At 40.3% G+C, this 24,377-nt stretch overlaps 1 long non-coding RNA gene across 3 annotated transcripts in view; it reads left to right on the top strand.

Annotated features, from left to right (window-relative positions):
• Positions 1-467: 467 nt before the first annotated feature.
• LOC134349655 (uncharacterized) overlaps positions 468-24,377 on the top strand; it is a 102,968-nt gene continuing 79,058 nt past the window's right edge. For 2 of the 3 annotated variants that reach the window (XR_010018739.1, XR_010018737.1), the window contains exon 1: positions 468-564. This is a non-coding gene — a long non-coding RNA (uncharacterized LOC134349655). Of the gene's footprint in view, positions 565-12,819; positions 12,871-24,377 lie in introns of those variants that run through there. The other variant, XR_010018738.1, reaches the window with a different exon arrangement.

Here is a 24,377-nt window from a genome sequence, read left to right as displayed (position 1 = left end):
CTGAGAGTATGTTTATTATGTGTCATTACCAAACAAGTTACTATTTGAGTGTTGTAACTGAGAAATAAATAACATCACATTATTTCTGTACATTTAAATTACATTTACAAGCTAACTATCCAGTCGAGTCAGCAAGTGCGAGTCTTAGCCAACATTTTCTTTAAAAAGTGAGAAATGTTTTCACATCACACGTATTTACCATCACAGAACTGGTGGTGAAGTTGTCAAGAAGTCCCCAAAATCATCAGCAGACCAATCAAAACAATACAGAGACACAATTAAAGAAGACCCAGTGAAATATCAGCAGTACCTTGAAAGAGAAAGAAAGCGATACAAAAGAGAAGGAAGAGGGGAAAACTTATCAACTCAACAATTATCAAAGAACGAACAGAGACTGAAGAGATGACAGTGGAGAGTTAATCAAAGAAACAAAAGGGCTGCTGATAAGAAAAGGCAGGCAGTACAAAGTTTTACAGCAGAGTCTCCAGGAGGCCAGCAAACAAGAACAGAATTACCTCCATCTTCCTGAGGCTTCACCTATGCACTAAAGGAGATTTTAAGAAGGTGCTTTAATTTCAATTGTTGCTTTTTTCAGAGTTGTTGAAATTTCTGTGAATGTTCTATAAGTCCTACTAGTTAAAAAAAAGTGTGCAGAGGGCTGAGTAAATGTTTTGTCGGTGTTAAGAAAGTGTTCTCTCTTATGAACAGTTGAAAAATAATCTCTATAACTTGTTTGAATTTGAATTGCTGTTTATTCCAGAGTTGGGGAGAGTTAGGCAAATGTTTTGTAAGCAATACTATTTTTTTTAACAAGTCTAGACAATGCCTAGTTTAGCTGGGCTGCCTATGCTTATGTTGCACATGAATGTTTTTAACTAAGTTCTCTAGGCACCTGCCTTAAAAACTGTGATGTCTTATGGAATTTCGATAGATAGTACAGACTGTAAGGATATGTTTTTAATTGTAAGTGTTGCTTCTTCTAGTTGGACAGATGTTTTGTCAGTTAAACTACAACCATTGTTTGTCAATGTCAAAAACAGTTTGTCATTACCATCACAGTACATATTTTGATGGAAAATGAAGTTTTGTTTAGTAATATTGGTGTGAACTCATTTGCTGGAGTCTAGTGCTTTGATGCCAAAATCAGCATTCAGTAAAAAAGATGTTAAAATTCCAATAGTCTAATTAGTAAACGTGTTGTGTTGTTTAGTCAAGGAAGATATTGACATGCTTAAGAAAATGTGTCTCAAAAATATATGCGGAATGTACTTAAAAATGAGTTAAAAGAAATTTATAAAAGGGCATGGCTTATATCTGCAGGATTGACATTGAAATCTTTGTCATTTCTTTTTAAATTAAATTCAGTATTTTGATGGTATGATGGTAATGACTCTCATCTGCGAAAATTCTGCAAAAGCACCTTAAAATATAAAAGTTCTCTTAAAGGTTGATCAATGCCAAGGTCTTTCCAGAGCTTAAAGTAAAGGTTATAACATAAACAAAACAGAGTTTCAAGAATTTACGTTTTTTTCAGAATTTCAATAGTCAAAAGTATTCCTAATTAAAGAATTACCCTTAATCAGAAATTTCACCCTCATCACAATTCCTATATAAAAAAAACTTACCAAGAAGATCTCTGCAGGATTCCTATGAAAGTGCGAAGTCAATGCAGCAACATCCTGACCCAACTGGCTGTTTGGCCCCGTTACTGTGCACCCTCGAATTTCGGAGGTGGGGGGTCACTCTTCCCATCCTGACCCAACTGGCTGTTTGTCCCTGTCACTGTGTACCCCAGAGTTTCAGAGGGGGGTCACTCTTCCCATCTAGTTGGCAACCCAGGAATTCAACAGACGCTGGGATCTATAAAGAGATGATATTGGTGGCCGTTTATGTCTTGAGATGTCCATGACTTTGTCTGTGCCTGTTCCACTTGTCACGTCAGTGTTCTGCGGGTCTGCTCTACCTATTGCCTCACCCAGTGCCTTTCTGGCCCTGGTCCCACCTCTCAGTGGATTTCATCAGTAGTTTTCCTCAGTCCAATGGGAACACTAGCATTCTGGTGGTTGTGGACTGGTTCTCTAAACCCACTTCATTGCTCTTCCCAAAATCCTGTCATCTCATGAGACTGCACCCTCATGGTTCAGCACTTGTTCAGATTGCATAGCTTCCCTCAGGACATACAGTCTGGTCAAGGCCCACAGTTCACATCCCATTTCTGGAAGGCTTTCTGTTCTCTTTTGGGAGCCACAGCCAGACTCACATCAGGTTTCCACCACAATCTAATGACCAGACTGAGAGTGAATCAGGAGCTGGAGAAAACCCTACACTGCCTTGCCTCTTCCAACCCCACAACCTGGAGCTCCCAACTAGATGGTGCAGAGTTTACCCACAATAACCTCCAGTCATCCTCCACTGGCATGAATGCCAGGAGGGATTCCAGCCCACACTCTTCTCTGACCAAGAGATTGCTGTGGGAGTCCCCGCTGCTAAATAGTTCATCCAGGGCTACAAGCCCATGGCTTCTGTGCTACTCAGCCAGAAACCAGCAGGCTGATTGGCTCAGCCTTCAGGTGAGGCCTCTCAAGCTAGGGGAAAAAGTAGGACTGGTGACCAGAGATCTTCCAGTCAGAGTAGAGAGCTGCAGGTTGCCCTCATGCTATGTGGGACCATTCGTAGTGAAGAAAGCTATCAACAGAGCCTCCCATAGGCTGTGCCTACCACAATCCATGAAAGTTCACCCACTGTTCCATGCTTCCCAACTGAAACCAGTGCCTTCTGCCCCACCACCCTTGCTCCAGTCACCTCCCCCACTTGGTGGATGGGGCCCTCGACTATTCTGTGTGGTGCATCCTGGCATCTCACTGGGTGTGGAGCAGTGTCCAATATGTCATTGACTGTGAAGGGTATAGCTCAGAGGAATGATCTTGGACTCTGGTTCAATACATCCTGAACAAATTGCTCACCCAGAACTTAGAGAGGGGCACAGACCTCTGGTGCTTTGGGAGTGGGACCCCGGCACAACCATGGACCACTGCCACAGAACCTGCGTGCTCTTGCAAGTGAGCAGATGAAAGATCACAGTCACGCAGATGAGAATGTACACATTACAGCCAATGTGGGTTTCTTGTAACTGTACTTAACTATCATCCTTTTGTTTCAGTCTTGACTGAAGCACAGCGATGACAACACTCCCTGCTTACCATAGCCCACATTTCTGGTAAGAATTAGTGACTTAGATTGACCCTGTAAAAGGAGTGGCATTAATTTAGTTACTGCTTTCGAGCCACAGTGATGGTGGTAGGTTTTAGTTAGTTTGAATGTTTTTAGTTAGTGGCCCTGCTGGCCTAACATTTATTATTTTCCTTTGTTCTGTACAGTTCTTATTAAAACTCAGTGAACTGTTCATTTTGTGTCTGTATCTCTCCCTCTGAATTGTCATTAATGGGGATTTTCCATTAACAAAACTCCTATAATACGGGATCACCTGCATCACCCTGCAGGCCACCTGCATGACTTAATAAGATCAGGGTTAATACGATTTTGACCTTGCCTCTATTTTTCAGTCTGTCATCACTGATACATTTATAGACCAAAACTCCTATCTCAGTTTTGAACACTCCTAATGATACAGCTTTGCAGTTTTCTGTGTGTCAAGAATTCCGAAGATACACAATTTTCTGAGAGAAGGAAAGATCATTCTCAACTTTGTCTTAAATGAGTGACTTATTCTACATCTGTGTCCTCTAATGCAAGTTTCAACTGCAAGGGAGCAATCAGCATTGACCCTATCAAGCCTCTTAAGAATACTATATACTCTACCTCAATAAGATCACCTCTCATTCTCCTAAACTCCTATTAGTATGGTTCCAAACAGCAGAGCTTTGCTTCATCAAACTCCTTCATCCCAAGAATCAACTATATGAACTTTTGCTGAATTATCTCTGACACAAGTATAATTTTCCTTAAATTCTTCCTTAGGTAAGGAGACCAAAACTGTCAATAGAATTCAAAGAGCATCGTTCTGCTGTTTTAGTATTCCATCCCTTTGCAACCAATGCCAGGGTCTCACTTCCTTTCTAAAGATTTGTTGACTCGACATGGTATTACGTAGATGAGGATACCCAGAGCCTTCTGTAGAGCAGAATTCTTTATTCTTTCTCAACCTAAGAAAGTTGACTTTTCCTTCTTTCCTACCAAAATGAATAATTCCATTTGTTCACCTTAATTCTGTATACTCCTACCCTTGAGTATTGATGTGTCCTAATAAAATCTCTTCAATGTATTGATTGTTTCTGATTCCACCATCGCCTCTGGTAGTAAGTTCCAGGCATCAATCACTCTCTTGTAGAAAGCACGCCATTCAGGTCAACCTTCAACCTCTGTTACTCCATGGAGAACAAGCCCAGCCTATCCAATCTCTCACCGTAACCAAGGCTCCACAATTTCTTCTGTACCTTCTCCAATACAACCACATCCATCTTATAGTATAATGACAGGAACTGCTCACAATACTCCACGTGTGGTCTAACCGGTACTTTGTAACATTGCAACATAACACCCCACCTTTTATATTCTATGTCTTAACTATATGTTATATGCATTTCTTATCACCCTCCCCACTTATATTGACACTTTGAGGGAACTAAGGACCCGGATCCCAAGGACCCATTGGTCTTCAGCATTAGTTATCACTCTACATTTACTACATATATCGTAACCTTAGTTGGTTTCCTAAAATGCAACATTTTGCACTTATCAGCATGAAATTTCATCTGCCAATGCTTCACCAATTACCCAATCACACAAGTTTTACCACAAAGTAAACTTCCTTCTGAAACTTACACAAATAGATTTGTTTTCAAACCACATGTTTTATATCAGATCTACACCATGGCAAACTGGTACAAACAATATATAAATGATGTCAGTAGACTAAACACAATGGTAAAAAGTTGATAACCCTTGCAGTTAAAGTAAAAGTAGTTCACCTCCATGACATCTCAATATTTTTAAACATTTTTGACTCACTCAGCATGTGCTAAACCTATACTGTAGCCCTCTTTGCTGGAAACAGTTCAAATAGTGAGGAAAACATACTGGACCTGGTTTTAGGAAATGAACCAGGCAGGTGACAGTCCTAACAGTGGGTAAATATTTTGGGAATAGTGACCATAACTCACATTTTAAGATAATTATTAGTACCAGTTTCAAAGTTCTAGAACTGATCTCATGGGAGAACCACAAATGATTCAAGGGTTTATAACAGCTAACAGGTAATTTTAAATCTATGAACTTTTTTGTGTTAAAATGGTGATCTAAAATTGCTTAATGTTTCTCTGGAAGAAAACAACTTCCAATTAGGGGGTCATGTGATTCGAAGAGTCATAAAGTCATACAGAACAGAAGCAGCTCTTTGACCCGATTTTATCCATTCTGTTCAAGTGCCAATCTATGCTGATCCATTTTTTCCTGTTCTTGGCCCATGTCCCTCTGTTCCTCTCCTGTTCATGTACCAGTTCAAGCACTTTGTAAACACTGTGATTGTACCTGCCCCTACAATTTCGTTCGGCAATGTGTTCCATATATCCACAACCCCTATGTGAAAAAAGTTCTCCCTTAAAACTCCTTTAATTGTTTTTCCTTCTCATCTTAAACCTATTCCTTTCTGACTGAGACTATCTACTTCATCTATGCCCCTCATCATTTTATACAACTCTATAATGTCACCTCTCAGCCTCTCCATTTAAGTGAGAACAATCCCAGCTTATTCAATTTCTCCTTGTAACCAGACTCATTCTAATGCAATTTCAACACAGAGTTCTTCTCCATTTGCTTCTGATATATTTCTGAGTACAGGAAAGATTGGTTACTCCCGTTACAGAACGCTTGTTTCAATAACGTGGCGTGCACTGCAGATACGTTTCAGCAGCATGTCGAGAAAAACCATTACAACTGTAGATGTATTGTTATGACTGTTAATCCCAACTGAATGTAAAGAACAACTCAAGGAATGCAGCAAGTAAGTGGGATTAGATGTTATAGGTGTGTCAAGAATATTATATTATCCCTACATTTGCTAGCATTGTCAAATGATTATTCACATAACTTAGAATGCCCATGCCTGAGTTGTTCACCCATGCAGCTAGTGAGCAAAGCTTACATGTATAACATGCCAATATCTGAAATTCAAAGAATGGTTTTACAATCACCCTCTTTGAATTAACTAATATAAATGGGATAAGCATCTGATCAATATGCAGTCAATCTGGTGTTGAATTCACCATTCCTGAGTGCTGAATTCACAGTTGCTAGAAGTATTTGCCCTGTGGCGCTTTCACTACAATTTTGTTTTTCATCTTCTTGTCCCATAAAATTAGTGAATTCTTCACAAGTACATGATGGCAGATAAATTGGTAAATTGATTTAATGTTGTCACGTATACTGAGGAAAAGTGAAAAACATTTTTCATGTCATCCATACAGATCATTTTATTGCATCATTATAAGTTAGTACAACTGAAAGACAATAAACAAAGCAAAGTATAACATTTACAGAGAAAGTGCATTGCAGGCAGACAATGAAGTACAAGGCCATAACAAGGTAAATGTTGAGGTCAATAGTCCATCTTATGGTACAAGAGGACAATTAAGTACTTACACATTGGAATAAAAGCTGTCCTAGAGCCTGGTGGTATGAGCTATTAGGATTTTGTATCTTCGTTCTTATGGGAAGAGAGGAAAAGAGATACTGTCCAGGATAGGTGGGTCTGCAATTAGGTTGGCCATTTTACCAAGGCAGTGAGAAGTGCAGACAGAGTCCATGGAGGGGAGGCTGTTTTTTGTGATGTGCTGAACTGTGTCCAGTTGCAAAGGGAGGTATTGAATCCCAGACCTGTATTTTTGGAGACGAGTTTGCTATGAATAATGATATTGAAGATGGAGCTGTCTTTGATAAATTGCAGCCTGATATAGGGCCCAGTTTCTGTGAACCTACAGGCTGACTCCTCTGCAGGCTGAAGGCTGAAGATGCACTGTCCTGGGGCTAGAGGACTGTGTTTTGTGCATGGCTGGGTGGGAGGAATGGGGCTTTGTTCATTGTCATTGCTATGTTGCTTGGTATGTTCTGTTTTGTTGTGCTCTGTGTTGTTCTGCTGAGCAACGTGGACATGGTATGTTGGTGCCAGAATGTGTGGCAATAATTGCGGGCTGCCCCCAGCATATCCTCTGATGTGTTGGTTGTTAATACAAATGATACATTTCACTGTGTATTTCAATGTACCTGTGATAAATAAATCTGAATCTGAAATCTGAAATCTGAACTTAACCACATGATCTGCCAAATGTAGGTAAAAATGAGTCACCAAATCCAAAATCCAAACACTTTCTATTATACGATGATTCTAAATGCTCATCAGGATCCGTTTATTAATGGCCTTAGTCCATTAATGCGCTGATAGCTCAGACAGGCATTCAATATATTTCCATTCAGTGAATCCTATGATAAATCATATCCTTTGGTGGAAAGAGTTTTGTAGGGAAAGCCATAGACATTTCCAATAAATGGGGATAAACAACCCATTTCTGTAAATGATTTTCACTCTGCAGTTGATTGGAACAAACATAATTAAATGCCAGTTGACTATGATATGGAGAATATGCCAGCTAAAGGAAAATGGAGCGTTGGTACAGAAGGTTGCATCATCAGAAAGGATGCAAAGGAGATGGAGAAACTGGAGGAATGGAATGGAGGCCTTGCAGGAAGCGTAATGGGTGGAAGGTGGCAGAGGTAGTGGATAGTGGGTTTGCTAGCAGGAGAAAGAGAAGTCGATAAAGGGAAGGAAAGTGTCAGAGATGGACAAGATGAAAATGAAAACAGGGTGCAAATTATCAGCAAGGTGATGAAATACATCTGAATGCTCATAATCATAGATTTTTAATGCCCTAATTTTTATGTTCAGGTGAGATCCCTGCATACGGTTATATACTAATAAATCTCATATATTGTGACTGTGTCCCCATCATCTATTCACTTCACAGAATTTTCTTCTACTCAAGTTCAAATTTATAACTACTGTTGAGTTCATAAAAAAATCAGAGGGGTAAAATGACTTAGTAGATGATGAATTTGGAATAAATTATATTGCAAATATGAAGACCATTTTTATTGATTCAGAGATGGTGGGCTCTGCTGACAGGGGAGACATATATGACGACTCCTAGTTACCCTTGAGAAAGTTGTGTTCAAAAATGGTCTGGTGAAAGTACTGTACTCCGATACTGTTGCAGGGTAAGAATTACCAGTATCTTGACCAAATAAATATACTACCTCAATACAACCCCATGTGCTTGCTAACCTTGTCCTAGATGGTAGAGATTGCAGAGGACTGGAGATCTAGTGAAAGACAGGTTGCTTCAATGCAATTTATGGATAATAGACTAAAGGATAGTGAATATTTAGGGTGGTGCATGGAACACAATCAAACAGGGTGCTTCATTGTGAACATGGAGGAGCTTCCCATCGTCATGGTGCTACACTTAGCAAAGAAAACTGAGAGTATTCCTTAACACTTCTGACGTCCCAAATCGATAGTAGTATTGGGGAATTAGAAGAAGCATTCTTTGCTGTAGGACTACCCAACCACTTATCTATTCTTTAGCTATGGAATTTGTGTGGCTGAATTAATTCAGTATTAGATCAGTGATGACTACCAGAATTTTGACGATGGGAGCATTGTGAAGAGAGTGCCATGGAATTTCAACTTCATCTATTTAGTCCCATATGTTGACAATAGTAATCACCAAGCACATGCAATATTACTTTTGAATATTGAATAATGAATACTATAATTATTCCATAGTTGAATATTGTACTGGTCTTACAATATAAGATATTAATTACTATATAGCAGTATAGTTTAATCGGGAGGGCTCTCACCTGAGCATTATCTGAAGAGTCATTTTGGAATAGAATATTTTGGAATTGGACACTTCTGGCCTAATGCTGGAAATGAGGTCACAGATAAAAGTGGTTGGACTTGACACAGTTCAAGTTCAAGTTTAAACAAGCTCAGGTTTAATTGTCATTCAACCATATAAGAATACCTATGAATACAGCCAAATGAAACAGCATTCCACTGGTGTCTCGGTGCTAAACCCTGTACCGACAGTCATACACCGCACAAGGCACATACAGCAATAAACATAGTCACAAAAAAAAAATCCCAAGTCCCTGAGTATCTTATCCTGTAGTTTGATAGTGCACAGGATGCTGTTGGCAAGAATATGCCTGCAGCAGCCCCATAATGACAGTCTAGTGTATTCCATCATGTCACTCACAGCTCCACCCCAGTCAGTGGGAAAGTTTGCTATTACTTCCTTTGGTGTAGCTTAGAACAGCATTGGTTCTTTTTACTATTGGTCAAATCAGAATTTGATTTCATAACCAGCTCCTCTTAATGCTGCTCCAGTGCTCAGTCTATTGTACATTTTTGGACAAAGACTTTAGTAAAGACTAGTACCCTGGGCCCTAGTGAACCGCAACTGAATATCAGTGATTGAGTTAATAGAGTGATAGTTTTACAGCACAGAAACAGGCCCTTTGTCACATCTAATCTGTGCCAACTAAGTTGCCTACCTGAACTAGTCCCACTTGCTTGAACTTGTCTCATATCCATCTGAACCTTTCCTATTCACATGCCCACCAAGATGTCTTAAACGAGCAATTTTACCTGCAACCCTAACAGTTCACAAGTTGGAAATATGGATGCCAACTATTTACCTAAGATGCCTGCAGCACCACAACAGCTGGATAATCCATTCTACCTGTTACCCAAATGCCTATGTGTGTGCACAAGCTCTAAATAGTTGGGGATTTGTAATCTGGGAAGGATCTTCACAGGTCCAGTCTGCTTAATCTTTCCTCGTACAACAAAGCCACCCTCCAAGGAATTGATCTAATGAGCCTTTCCTGCACTTCCTTCTCTATAGAAACCAACTGCTGTCTCACTGGAGCTCATATTTTGGGGTAAAGGTATCTCTGTTTACATATTCAAAGGCCAACATACCATTTGCCTTCCTAATTGCTTTCTGAAATGACCTCCGTATTACATATTTTCTTCCACGATTAAAAAAGGCTCCATTCCTCAGCTCTGTCTACAACATGATTGACCTCACATCTTTTCACATTATATTCCATCTCCATTGTCCATTCACTTTGTCTGTCTATTCTCTCCTGCTGCTTCTGTGCACCCTTCTCACAGTTCACAGTGCTTCCCAACTTTGTATTATCAATGAACATGGATATATTACATAATCCCCTCATACAGATTATTGTTACATGTGTTTTGTGAATAGTGGGAGCTCAAGTCTATTTCCTGAGACACTCTGCTGGTCACAGCTTTCCAACATAAAGTAGTTCATTTATTAACACCCAATAAACACTCTGAATCTATATAGGTTCCTGTTCTAAAACATCAACTCTGCCTCCACAGATGCTGCCTGACCTGCTGAGTTCCTCCAAGTGTTTGTTATTGCTCCAGATTCCAGCATTTGCAGTCTCATGTGGCTCTCTATCCTTAGTCCATGCTGCTATTTTATCCCCAGTAGTGTAATCTAACTTTGTTTATTAAGTGTGGCACTTCAACAAAAGTTCTAGAATGTCCAAAAGCACAACATGAATTAGTTTTAAAAACTGATTTTTCGTAAATCTTGCTGACTGTACCCAATCCTATTATTATTTTCCCTGTGCACTTATGCCACTTTATCAATAATAGATTCCACCATTTCCCCCCAACTGATGTCAGGCTAACTGGTTTGCAGTTTCCTGCTTTGTTTCCCTGTGTTTAGCTACAGTTGGACCCTTTCTTTTTGGTACTTGTTTCATACGCCCCTCCCCTCCTACCCTCATTTATTGTTCTATCATTTTTATCTCTGCTCTTTTATCTTTACTTGTAAAGAGCTGATCTGATGGCTACGAAAGGTAGCGTCTTCCATTTGTGATCTCAGAATCTGTGTTGAGCTATGACAGGTTATGTAACAGAAATTCAGTAGATTACATCTATATCTAAACCATACGGAACTGTCATTAAATAGAAACAAGGTGCAAAGATGTAATGTGTACTACATTGATTTCATGGTCTTCAAAGTTTACTGCACAAACACATAAATGAAATAAAAACATAAGGTCATAAGAAGTAGGAACAGGAGGAGGCTATGCTGCACAAATTTGTTTATTTGTTAAGATTGTAGCTGTCCTGACCTTTGGCCTCACTATCCTGTCTGATCTCCACATATATTATTTGGCTTATAATCAATCCTCCTCTGGACGCGGAGGAAGACATTCATGTGGAGCCTGAAAACCAGCTTGGACCAGTTCAGTTGGATGGCCTGTTCCTGTGCTGTAAATATCTTATAAGTTCACTGTAGAAAGTCGCTGAAATAATTTTGTCTTAATATTATGCCAACTTAAATCTTTCTAGTTTCATGTTCTTTCTTTAATTTATAAACTATGTTCAACTGACTCAGAACTAGAAGTCAAATGCCAAATCAGTAAATACCACAGCAATGCTCATAAATAGGTTTCACCAGTGCTAGCAGCCCTATCATGACTAGCTATTAAAGGTTTAAAGCTCGACCTACTAAAAGCTACACAAGCTGCTAACAGCTACTTTCAAGCTAATAGAGCAGGCATTGATCTGCAGCTCCTCATTACCACTTAGATATGACCAATATCAGATGCACCTTCCCACTTATGTGGAGAAATCTTTCTCTAACCCAATTCACAGCAATAATATGGTATGGGCGAAAATGTAGACTGTTTTTAAAAAATCCATTTATTGTTTCTGCCTGCCAATGCAAATAGCTATGAATCATCCCATGTCTTTCAATTTTCAGTTAACTTTTAACTGTGAATTTAATTGTGGGAAGACAAGTCTCAGGGTTGTATACTGCATACATATTTCGATAATAAATATACTTTAATTTAACTAAGCTAGCTCATATAACCCCTTAAAATGACTGACAGGTGATTCTATTCTTCGAAGCTGGTAATTAATGAATTTTTAAGGAAATTTATCAATAAATCTCAATGTAAGTATAATTGTTTTGAGACTGATTTCAGGCAAAGGAGGTCATAAGCATAACCAGCAAGCTGTCACACATTGCCTATACTAGTAATAAATTAATTTCATTCTTTGATTAGATAGGAGTTTAAGTCCTATCACAGATTTTGGGTCATATAAAAGATAACGTGGAAGAAAAACTACTTTAAAGAACAGACTTCAAGCGGTGATAACTTCATTCGACATGTTATCATGGAGAGCTTGCAGAAGGGTTCAAGGCTGCAGGTTACAGAGCAACTTCAGCATATATTTATACTTCTAAACAGATGAATATACATGACCACTGGCATGCAAGTTACACAAGCAGATATACTTAATCAGGAGAAAGCAAGTATATCCGTAGCACAAGATATTTTTTAATCATAGAACAGACAAGTGACTAAATCATGTGCGGGTGCATGTTCTTTTTTTCAGCTATCTGCACTCAGTGCTGCATTTTGATTATGAAAGACTGGCTGCTGTCTGCAGGTCTTAGCTGAGGACATTAGGTTACAAAGTTCAAGTAGAAAAATGCAAGTTAGCTGCTTAGTGTATTAAAACCTTTGCTGATACTTCTTGCACAGATAATTTTATTTTCTACTTACAAGTTATTGGTACTTTTGATTTTAGTTTAGTCTTCCTTCTCGATATCTGCACATTCGATAATTTTATTATTGGCTTGGCTAGGGTCAATAAGAACTTACTGAGGCATACCAACTTCTGACAGCTCTCTATAGCAAAACGTTATGCTACCTTGTCCCTTTATGCTTGAGGTAATGTTCATTTTTATACCAATTCTTCTCAATTTTCTGGGTTTCCTTTGTTTTAGACGTGACAGTGTGGGAGGGATTAAAGGAGAGGTGGCGTTACTTGTCAGGGAAACTATCACAACAGTGCTCCGTCAGGACAAACTGGAGAACACAACTAGTGAGACATTATGGGTGGACCTGAGAAATACGAAAGGTAAGGCCACATCAATGGGGCTATATTACATACCACCCAATAGTCATAGGGATTTAGAAGAACACACATGTAAAGAGATCACAGACTGTTGCAAGAAATATAAGGTTATTTTAGTAGGTGATTTTAACTTTCCACATATTGACTGGGAATCACATACTGTAAAAGGACTAAATGGGAGTTGGACAATCTGCATCAGGGTTGCATAACAAGAATTACCTTTTAATCAGGATGGTGATTGAGATTTTAAAGGCAGAGTTTCGCAGCAGTTTCTCTGAGTTGACTGATCAATCAGCGAGAGAGATTCATTAGAAAGGGGGAATGTAAGTAATGCAGCTGCAAGTGGAGCAGCAATCCTTTGAGTGGCCATTCCTCTGAGTATGTCAGTCTTCAGAGTGGCTTTGGCTCAACAGGCTTAGTTTTGGGTGAGGTAAAATATCTTGTAAGTTACTCTCTCTCTTTTCCTATTTGTTCATTGCTCGTCTGTTAGGGCATAGTAGTTTGGTAAGAATGGCTCCAGAGGCAGTGTTTTGTACTCTGTGTGGGATGTGGGAATTCTGGGAAACCTCCAGTCTCCCAGATAAACTAACCTGCACCAGGTGCACCGAAAGCACCAAGCTGCAGCTCCTGAGAGAGCTTATTAAGGAAATGGAGCTGCAGCTCGATGACCTTCAACTCATACAGGAGAATGAGAAGGTGATTAGACAGGAGCTACAGGGAGGTAGCCACCCCTAGGTTGCAGGAGACAGGTAATGGGTGACTGTCAGCCAGTGCAGAGTACACCTGTGGCAATTCCCCTCAATAATAATTATACAACCATAGATACTAATGATGGGGACAACCTACCGGAGGCAAGCCACGGCGACCAGGTCTCTGGCACCGAGTCTGGTGCTGTGGCTCAGAAGAGCAGAGAGGTGAAGAGGACTGCAGTGTTGATAGGAGATTCCTTAGACAGAGGAACAGAGACGATATTCTGTGCACAGGATAGCAACGCCATCAGTGATGTCTTGGATCAGGTCCCTGGAATTCTCAAGGATGAGGGTGAGCAGTCAGAAGTCCTGGTACATATTGGTACCAATTACATAGGTAGACAAGGTGAGGAGGTCCTGAAGAGAAATTTTAGGGAGCTAGGTAGAAAGTTGAGAAACAGGACCTTGAGGGAAGCAATCTCTGGATTGCTGTCTGTGCCACGTGCCAGTGAGGGTAAGAATAGGATGATTTGACAGGTGAATGTGTGGCTGAGGAACTGGTGTAGAGGGCAAGGGTTCAGATATATGGATCATTGGGATCTCTTCTGAGGGAGGGTATGACCTGTACAAAAGGGAATGGTTACACCTGAAATTGAGGGGGTCCAATATCCTTGTGGGCAGGTTGGCTCAAATTGTTCATGTGGATTTAAAATAACTTGGCAAGGCGATAGGAACTGGAGTGATAGTGTTGAAGATGAGGTAGCTGGTTTACAAACAGAGGCAATGTGCAGTGAGACTCCTAGCAAGGAGAGGCTGATGATAGAACAAAATTGTAATCAACAGGATGAGTTACAAAGTAAAAGATGGAAAAGGGTAAATACTGGACTGAAGGTGTTATATTTGAATGCGTGTGGTGTCCGGAATAAGGTTGAGGAACTTGTTGGATAGTTACAGATTGGCATGTATGATGTAGGCATCACTGAATCATGGCTGGAAGATTATAGCAGGGAACTTAATGTCCAATAATACACATTGTGTGGAAAGGTCAGGCAGGAAGACAGAAGGGGAAGTGTTGCTCTGTTGGTAAAAAATGAAACTATATCATTAGAAAGAGATGGCATAGGGTGAAAAAGTGTTAAATCATTGTGGATACAGCTAAGGAACTGCAAGAGTAAAAAGACCCTGAGGGGAGTTAAATACAGATGTACAAACAGCAGTAATGATGCTGTCTACAAATTACAACAGGAGATAGAAAATGCTTGCCAAAAGGGCAATATTACAATAGTCATGCAGGATTTCAATATGATTGAATAGATTGGATTCCAAGAGGGGAATTTTCTCGAATGCCTGTGAGATGGCTTTTTAGAGCAGCTCATGGTTGAGCCCACTAGGGGATCAGCTATTCTGGATTGGCTACTGTGCAAAGACCTGGAATGGTTCGGGAGCTTAAGGTAAAAGAACCTTTGGGGGAAAGTGATCATAATATGATCAAATTCATTCAGAATTTTGAGAAGGAGAGCTAAAAACAGCAGAACGCATCTAAAAAAAGTCATTAAAAAGGTAAAGGTGCATTACAAAAATCAACTAGCCAATAATATTAAAGAGGATACCAAAATACTCTTGAAATACATAGTGTTAAAGAGAAGTGAGAGTGAATATTGGACCTTTGGAAAATGATGCTGGAGAGGAAGTAATGGGGGACCAATAAACGGCAGATGAACTGAATAAGTATTTTGTAACAATCTCCACTGTGGAAGACACTAGCAGCATGCTGGAAGTTCCAGGTGTCAGGGGTCATTGTGTTTGTGTGAAGGTGCCATTACTAGGGAGAAGGATCTTGGCAAACTGAAAGCTATGAAGGTAGATAAGTCACCTGGACCAGATAGTGGACAGCCTAGGGTTCTGAAAGAGGTGGTTGAAGAGATTGTGGAGGCATTAGTAATGATCTTTCAAGAATCGCTAGATTCTGGAAGACTGGAAAATTGCAAATACCACTCCACTCTTCAAGAAGGGAGAGAGGCAGAAGAAAAGAAATTATAGACCAGTTAGTCTGACCTCAGTGGCTGGGAAGATGTTGGAGTTGAATGTTAAGGATGTGGTTTTGGGTTACTTAAGGGCACATGGTAAAATAAACCATAGTCAGCATGGTTTCCTCAAGGGCAAATCTTGCCTGACAAATCTACAGATTGAGTTTGTAGTGAGGAAGACAAATGCAATATTAGCATTCATTTCAAGAGGACTAGAACATAAAAGCATGGATATAACTTGAGACTTTATAAAGCACCAGTGAGGCCTTACTTGGAGTAGTGTGAGCAGTTTTGGCCCTTTATCTTAGAAGGGATCTATTGAAACTGGAGAGGTTTTGAAGCAGGTTCACAAAAATGATTCCAGGATTGAATGGCTTGTCATTTGAAGTACTCTGGACACATATTCACTAGAACGAGAGGTAAGAAGAGGATATTTCCTATAGTGGGAGAGTCTAAGGCAAGAGGACACAGCCTCAGAATAAAGGGGCATCCTTTTAGAATGGAGATGAGGAGGAATTTCTTTAGCCAGAGAGTGGTGAATCTGTGGAATTCATTGCCATAGGTAGCTGTGGAGGCCAGGTATTTATGTATATTTAAGACAAGGTTAATAGATTCTTGATTGGTCAGGGCATGAAGGAATACAGGGGGAAGGCAGGAAATTGGGGCTGAGAGCAAAAATCGTTCAGCCATGATGAAATGGCGGAACAGACTCACTGGGCCAAGTGACCTAATTCTGCTCCTATATCTTATGGTCTTATAGGATTGAGTTTGTCAAATGTGTTCAGGAAAGTTTCCTTCATCGGCATGTAGAAGTCCCAATGAGAGAGTGTGATACAGAATCTGCTATAGGCAAATGAGACAGAGCAGGTGACGGAATTTTGTGTAGGGGAAAACTTTGCATCCACTGACCACAATATCTTTAGTTTCAAAATAAATATGAAAAAAGATAGTTCTTGTCCGTGGGTTGAGATTCTAAATTGGGGAAAGGCCAATTTTGATTGTATCAGAAAGGATCTGGCAAGTGTGGAATGGAACAAGCTGTTTTCTGGCAAAAGTGTACTTGGAAATTAAGAGGCCTTCAAAAATGAAATTTTGAGAGTACAAAGATTGTATGTGCCTGTCAGAATAAAAGGTAAAGCTAAGTATAGAAAACCTTGGTTTTCAATAGCGATTGAGGCCCTGGTTAAGAGGAGAAAGGAGGTGCCTAGCAGGTGTAGACAGGAAGGAACAAATGAGGAGCTTATGGAGTGCAAGAAATGCAAGAGAACACAAGAAAGCAGAAGGCTAAAAGGCAGCATGAACTTGCTCTAGCAGACAAGGTGAATCTTAAGGGAATCTGCAGATTGCAAGGGTCAAAATTAGTCCTCTGGAAGACCAGAATGGTAATCCATGAGTGGAGACAAAACAGATGAGGGGGGAATCTTAAAATCAGTCTTTGCGTCTGTATATATTTGGGAGATGGATACAGAATCTATAGAAGTGAGCCAAAGCTGCTCCAACTTTATGGAGCACATACAAAATGCTGGAGGAACTCAGTAGGCCAGCAGCATCTATGGATAAGAGTAAACAGTCAAAGTTTTGGGCTGAGACCCTTTCTCGGGATGCTCTTTTCAAGGAATGTCTGGATACCCTTCATCAGGCCACTCTGTTTGTCTCTCTGACCAGAGGCCAGTGACTACTGGTGTGCCACAGGGATCGGTGCTGGTTCCTTTACTGTTTGTCATCTGTATCATTGATCTGAATGGTAATGTCACTAACTGGATCAGCAAATTTGTGGATGACACCAAGATTGGGGGTGTAGTGGGCAGTGATGAAGGCTATCATGGCTTGCAGAGGGATCTACATTAGCTGGAAAGCAGCAGATAGAATTTAATGGAAATCAAGCGCAAGGTTTTGCACTTTGGTAGGACCAACCAGGGTAGTTCTTACACAGTGAACGGTAGGACACTGAGGAGGGTGGTAGAACAAAGGGATCTGATAACACAGGTCGATAATTCATTGATAGTAGTGTCACAGGTAGATAGGGTTATAAAGAAAGCTTTTGGTACATTGGCCTTCATAAATCAACGTATTGAGTACAGAAGTTGGGATGAAGTTGCACAAGATGTTGGTGACGCCTAATTTGAAGATTTGGTCACCACCTGCAGGAAACATATAAACAAGGTTGTAAGAATGTATAGAAAATTTTCAAGGTTGTTGCTGGGTCTGGAGGACCTGAGTTATAAGGAAAGATTGAATAGCTTGGGACTGTATTATTTAGAATGCAGAAGACTGAGAGGAGATTTGATAGAAGTATACAAAATTATGAGGGGTATAGAGAATAAATGCAAGCAGATTTTTTTTTCCCCACTGAGGTTGATTGGGACTATAACCAGAGGTCATGAGTTAAGGGTGAAAGGTGAGAAGTTTCAGGGGAACATGAGGGGAAACAAATTCACTCAGAGGGTCGTGAGAGTGTGGAACATGCTGCCAGCTCAAGTGGTGTATGAGAGCTCAATTTCAATGTTTAAGAGAGGTTTGGATAGGTACGTGGATAGTAGGGATATAGAGGGCTATGGTCCAGGTGCAGGGCAATGAGATTTGGCATGGACTCAATGGCCAAAGGGCCTGTTTCTGTGCTGAAGTTCTCTATGGCTCTATGACTCTAAATATCTTTCATTAGAAAACATTATATAATACAACACTGGTTCACTAGTTTATAAACACGAGAGTCTGTGCAGTGGAGCAGCAAATCATAAACACAAGAAATTCTGTAGTTAATATTTTTATTTTCAAGAGAATTAGTATTTGCTTTTGCCCCATTTCATTGAGAAAGAGAAGGAGGATACTTATCACAGAGTTGTGAATTTTATCTCCAATGCATTGAACCTTGCTGTTCCATAAAAGGGCGGAATGAATTTTGATTAAGAAGGAATCTTTCTCCATACTTTCATAAGTTGTACTTATGCCAGAATGTTTTGGTAAACAATTATTATAAAGGTCCATTAAAATGTATTCTACTTCAAAGATTATTGTCCAGAGGCACTTACATCCACTGTGATTAAGTGCTCTGAGAACTTGCTCATAAAGCATCTTAACTCCTGCCTAAGGAGACTTGGATCTACTCCATTTTACCCAATGTCACAACAGGTCCACAGCAGATGACATTTCATTGGCTCTTCACTCAACTCTTGGACATCTGGACAATGAAGATCCATATATTAGGATGTTCTTCATGAATTAGAGCTTCACATTCAACACTATCATCACTTCAGAACTAATTATTAAGCTCCAAGATCTAGGCCTCAATTTCTGCCTTTGCAACTGGATCATAGATTTGTCTGGGACCAGCATGTAAGTGCTATCATAAAGTGGGCACCTGGTACTATCTTAGTAATTTGCATAGATTCAGCACATCATCTAAAACTTTGACACGCTTCTATCGACGTGCAGGAGAGTATCCTGACTGATTGCATCGTGGCCTGGTATGGAAATGTCTGCAAATATAGTGGTATAGCCCAGCCAATCACAAAGCCCTCACCACCATTGAGCACATCTACAAGGAGCACTACTGCAAGAAAGCGACATCCATCATCAAGGACCCCCACTATCCAAGCTATGCTCTCTTCTCGCTACTATGATCGGGCAGGAAGTAAAGGAGTCTTAGGTCCCACACTACTCTGTTCAGAAATAGTTATTACCCTTCAACTATCAAGCTCCTGAACCAGCATGGATAACTTTCCTCATGTCAACTCTGAACTCATTCCACAACCAATGGACTCCCTTTTCAGGACTCTATAACTCATGTTCTCAGTATTATTTATTTACTTATGTAGTTTTTAAATTTCATGTCAAGTTTATGTCTTTTAACTATATGCATGTATACAACGTATATAACCATACAGTGTATGTAGAAACAAGACAACATTTCTCCAAACCATGGTGTAAAGCACAGTAGTACACATAACACTCGAAAACTAATGGAGGAAAGGATAAAATCTACAGATGAATCACAAATAAGTAACAAACTAAACTGCATTACTATCAAATATCGTTAAGGTACAGAACAGATTAACCAGTGACATTTCAAATACAATGCAGCACGGAGTTCAGAAACCTAATGGCTTGGGGGAAGAAACTGTTTCTCATTCTGACCGTTCTTGTTCTTATGCATTGTAGTCTCCTGCCTGATGGTAGAAAGTCAAAGAGGATGCTTGATGGATGGGTGGGATCCTTAATAATACTAAGGGCCCTGAATTTGCAGTGCTCCTAATAAATGTCCCCAATGGATGATAGGGAAGCCCCTATGATCCTCTCAGCTGTTCTCACAGCCCTTTGTAGGGACTTCTGTTCCATTGTTCAACCTCTCCCAGACCAGATGAAGATGAAATGGAGATTGCTGGGGGTGAGTGGAGAGTTTTACTTGCCTCAGTCTTCTTAGGAAGTGGAGCTTGCTGTGCCTTCTTGTTCAGGAGGTGATATTAAGGGAACAGGTGAGGTCATTCATGAAGTAAACTCCCAGGAACTTGGTGCACTTAACTCTATCTATGGAGGATAGAGTGCAATGCGACTAGAGATGTTGCTGCCCACACAGACAGACTATGACCTTACTGTTAAGAAGTCTAGCATTCAATTGTAGAGGGAGGTGTTGAGACCCAGCGAGGACAGTTTCCAGTCTCATGAACGCTGGACTGACGTCTATAAACAGCAGTCTGGCATAGGAGACCCCATTTTCCAGGAGGGACAGGACAGAGAGGAGGGCAGAGTTTATTGCATCATTAGTGGATCGATTTGAGTGATAAGTGAACTAGGAAGGCCCCAGTGTAGCCAGGAGAATGACTCCATGACCAGCTGCTCAAAGCATTTCATAATAGTTGATGTTAACGTCATCAGACAATAATCATTTAGGCAGGTTACTATCATCTTCTTTGGCACTGGAATGAATGTTTCACCCTGAAAACCGAGGGGACAATTATTGTTCCAGAGAGATGTTGAATATATCTGTCAGAACCTCCATCTGCTGGGCTGTGCAGCCTTTCAGAACCCAACCTGGTGTATTATCAGGCCAGTAGTTTGTGTGGATTGACTCTGGCCAGGGTCTTCCTCACCTCAGCTTCAGCCAGGCAGAGTGTCTGCTCCCCTGAGGGGAGGGGTGCCTTCCTCACCAGCACTTAGTTCTACACATCAAACTAGGCGTGGAAATCATTCAGCCTCTCAGGGAGTGAAGCATCCTGGTCACTGATGCGCAGGGTTGACTTGCAGTCTGTAATCCTCTGGGTTCCCTACCACATGCGTCTCGTGTCTCTGGTATAAATTTCTCTGAGAATGCTCCCATTTCACCTTCCTGATGGAGCAGGAAATCACAGTTGTTTCCCTGAGAGCTGTCACATCTGATCTAAAGGCAGCACACAATCCCTCAGCCATGCACAGACCTCTGCAGTGAGCCATGACTTCTGATCTGCCCTCACCCAGATGTGTTTCGCGATGGTAACATCGTCAGCACGCTTCTGTGTAGCTGGTCACAGAATCCACATATCCTCGATGTTAACATGGTCGCTGTAGGTAGCAGCCTCCATGAATATTCTCCAGTTTGTATTATCAAAACCGTCCTGCAGTGCAAAGATTACACTCTCAGGCAGAGTTTTACCATCTCTAGAAATGTTTTGACCTGTTTGATCACTGGTTTGTATGCTGGAATTAACATTACAGATAAGCAACCTGAGAGTCCAATGTGGGGCTGGGAAACTGCTTTATAGGTACCTAGTATGTTAGTGTAAACCAGGTCGAGAGTATTTTCACCTCTGGTAGCAAAATCAACATGCTGGTGGAATTTACGCAGGACTGTTTTTAGGTTTGCATGGTTAAAATTGCTAGCAATAATGAAGACACCTTTAGGGTGCTTGGTTTGAAAGTCACTGATGCTGAATTGGAGCTCACACAGTACATTGCCAGCATTAGCAGAGTGTGTGGGGGGTGGGGGGTGGGGGGGGCAGGGTTATATACTGCTGCCAACACAATTGTAGTGAAATCCCTCGGTATATAAAACAGGCTGCACTTCACTAACATGAACTCAATCATGGGTGAACAGTGGGATGCCACTGCTAAAGTGTCCATACACCAGTTCGTATCTATGCAAACACAAAGATCATGGGTCTTGCCTGAGACCGCTGGATTCCTGTCAGCTGGAAACATGCTGAAACCCGCCAGCTGGATGGGCTCATCTGGTATGGATACATGAAGTCAAGATTTTGTGAGAATGAGTGTGCAAATGTTTTTCTCTCACTGGTTCGGTCTCAGGCACGGGTAGTCCAGTTCATGTTCAAGCAAACGTGCGGTTGCCAGTAAGAATGAGGGGAGAGCCGGCCTGAAGGGATTTGACGCAAGCTTTTCCCGGATTCCAGCACGTTTTCGCCTTTGTTTCCTTGCAGACCTCTTCCTATGATGTCGATCATGGAGGTCTGTAACAGACAATGGCGTGCACAATAAGTCAAACTGTGGAGCTCCTCTCTAGTCCAGCAGTTTACTGGCATGGTGGAATTGCTGTGCACAGTATATTTAACAGCCAGCAGCATTTTCCAATCATAACTAAGATGTACAGGACACGGACAAGCTATTACACCCCGAGGTAAAGTGGTTGCTGTGTCTGAGTGCACCATCTTGGAAAATCTGCACTAATTTGCACTATTTTGTCTTCTTTTGCACATTGATTGTCATGTTTATGTATAGTTTTAAATTAATTTTATTGGATTTATTACTTTCCTGTAAATGCCTGCAAGAAAATGAATCACAAGGAAGTATATGGTGACATATTCATACTTTGATAAGAAATTTACTTCAAACTTTGAACTCTTCTTGAATACAGGCATTGCTAGGTGTAGTTTTAAAGAAGTTAATACAATCAAAGAATACTGCAGGCAAACTAGAATACTTAAATGTCCCGACAGTGAACCCTGAAAGCTATTTTAATTCAGTTATATGAATACTGTTTAAAATGCTGATTTATTAAATCTTTCATTTGAATATGCAATTCATATTATGAAATGGGTTCACTTATTTCAATTTTAATGGTTGGGTGTCTAATCATGGCTTATACAGCATATTCCAATGCAATACAGATCTCTCCTGGTGATTGTAATTAAGGGAATTGTAACAGCATAAAAGGGAGAAAGAAAGAGCAGATTAAGAAAGAGCAAATGCATATTAAAAGTTTAAATTACTTTTTAAGCATCTGTTCCTTTATTAAACTCCTGGTGAAGGAATAATTGAAGAAATGAAACTCCTTATTGTAAAAATTAATATCCAATGGGAATGATTGGTTATTGCAGTATGTGTTAAAATGACAAGATATCTGTGATAGGTTTATTCATCAGGGAAATTGCTGTTTTTGTGAAGTAAAGAATGAAATAGCTGAACACCTCAGTTTTTAGATATCCACATTAAATTCTCACCTGAAGTGCTGCCGTATTTATGCATAATTAGCCAGGAATACTCCAGTCCACAACATTATTTTGGCAGTACTGTCATACCCACTATGAATGCAATTTCAGCAAAAACAAGTTTGCCTTTAATTCAATCAAGCTGTACAAATGAAAATGGACTTCTCCCAGAGTGCAATGTGCTAATGATTAATTCTAGGATATTTTGCATCAATCAGGTATTTTCCAGTGTGAATTGTGCTTGAAGGGACAACAGGTTTCAATGCCAGATGTGCACCAAATTATACTATTGTTTTGCAACTCTGAAACATATATAAATCTAATTGAAAGGAAAACAAGGGAGCCGAGAATGCAAGTGTAACTGCGTTTTTACTTTAATCGAGCTGCCTGCATACAACTCGGTGACATAATTATGTATGCCAATCACATACTTGTACTTTGTGCATATAATCAAACTGAATTATATAAATGCAACCCTCTCACCAAGCCCGTATACAAACTTGGCTCGTTAGCTAGCTCTGCTGATGACCATGTGACTAAATAGTGAGAAGGCCACCTCCTGTAAGTTACACGTCTAGAGTTGGTATAATTTGGACTTTGCCAAACAGAAAAGTTAGGATGTTCCAGTTAAGGAACATAGATTGTAGTTAATGCTGTGTAACGACTGCTCCATACACAATTATCCATCACCAAGAAATGACAGATCGTACATCATAAAGTATATTTACTAACTTTTCAGCTTCAAATAGTTAACAAAGAAAAATAAAAGGTCCTTTACAGTTAAACCAGGCTAAATGTGCACATAAACATTGGAGCTTGTTTCTGTAGTAGTTGGGTGTATCACTTTACTCACAGCGCTAAATTCCCATCATCAACCACAGGTAAAATCTACCTTCTTGGAATCCTTCGTCTCAAAGCATTCCTTGTAACAGAGTCTCCCCTTCGGGTGGGATCTTCCAGGCTTCTTCCCTGGTACTCTTCTCTCTGTACCTCCCGACAAAAGACCCCAAACCAGACAAATGTTCTTTAGAAATCTGATCCCACCCAGCTCTCCCGAATCATCCATTGCATCCAACTGTTCATAAAGTTACAACACATACCAAAACAAACCCAACTGGCTGACCCAACAATCCTAAGTTAGACAAAATGGCTCCTTATCTTTATCCAAAGCCAAAACACTCTTGCTAAC

This window comes from Mobula hypostoma, chromosome 7, assembly GCF_963921235.1.
Source record: "Mobula hypostoma chromosome 7, sMobHyp1.1, whole genome shotgun sequence".
NCBI lineage: Eukaryota > Metazoa > Chordata > Chondrichthyes > Myliobatiformes > Myliobatidae > Mobula > Mobula hypostoma.
The sequence above is the reverse complement of the archived record's forward strand: the minus strand, read 5'-3'. Positions and strand labels throughout refer to the sequence as shown.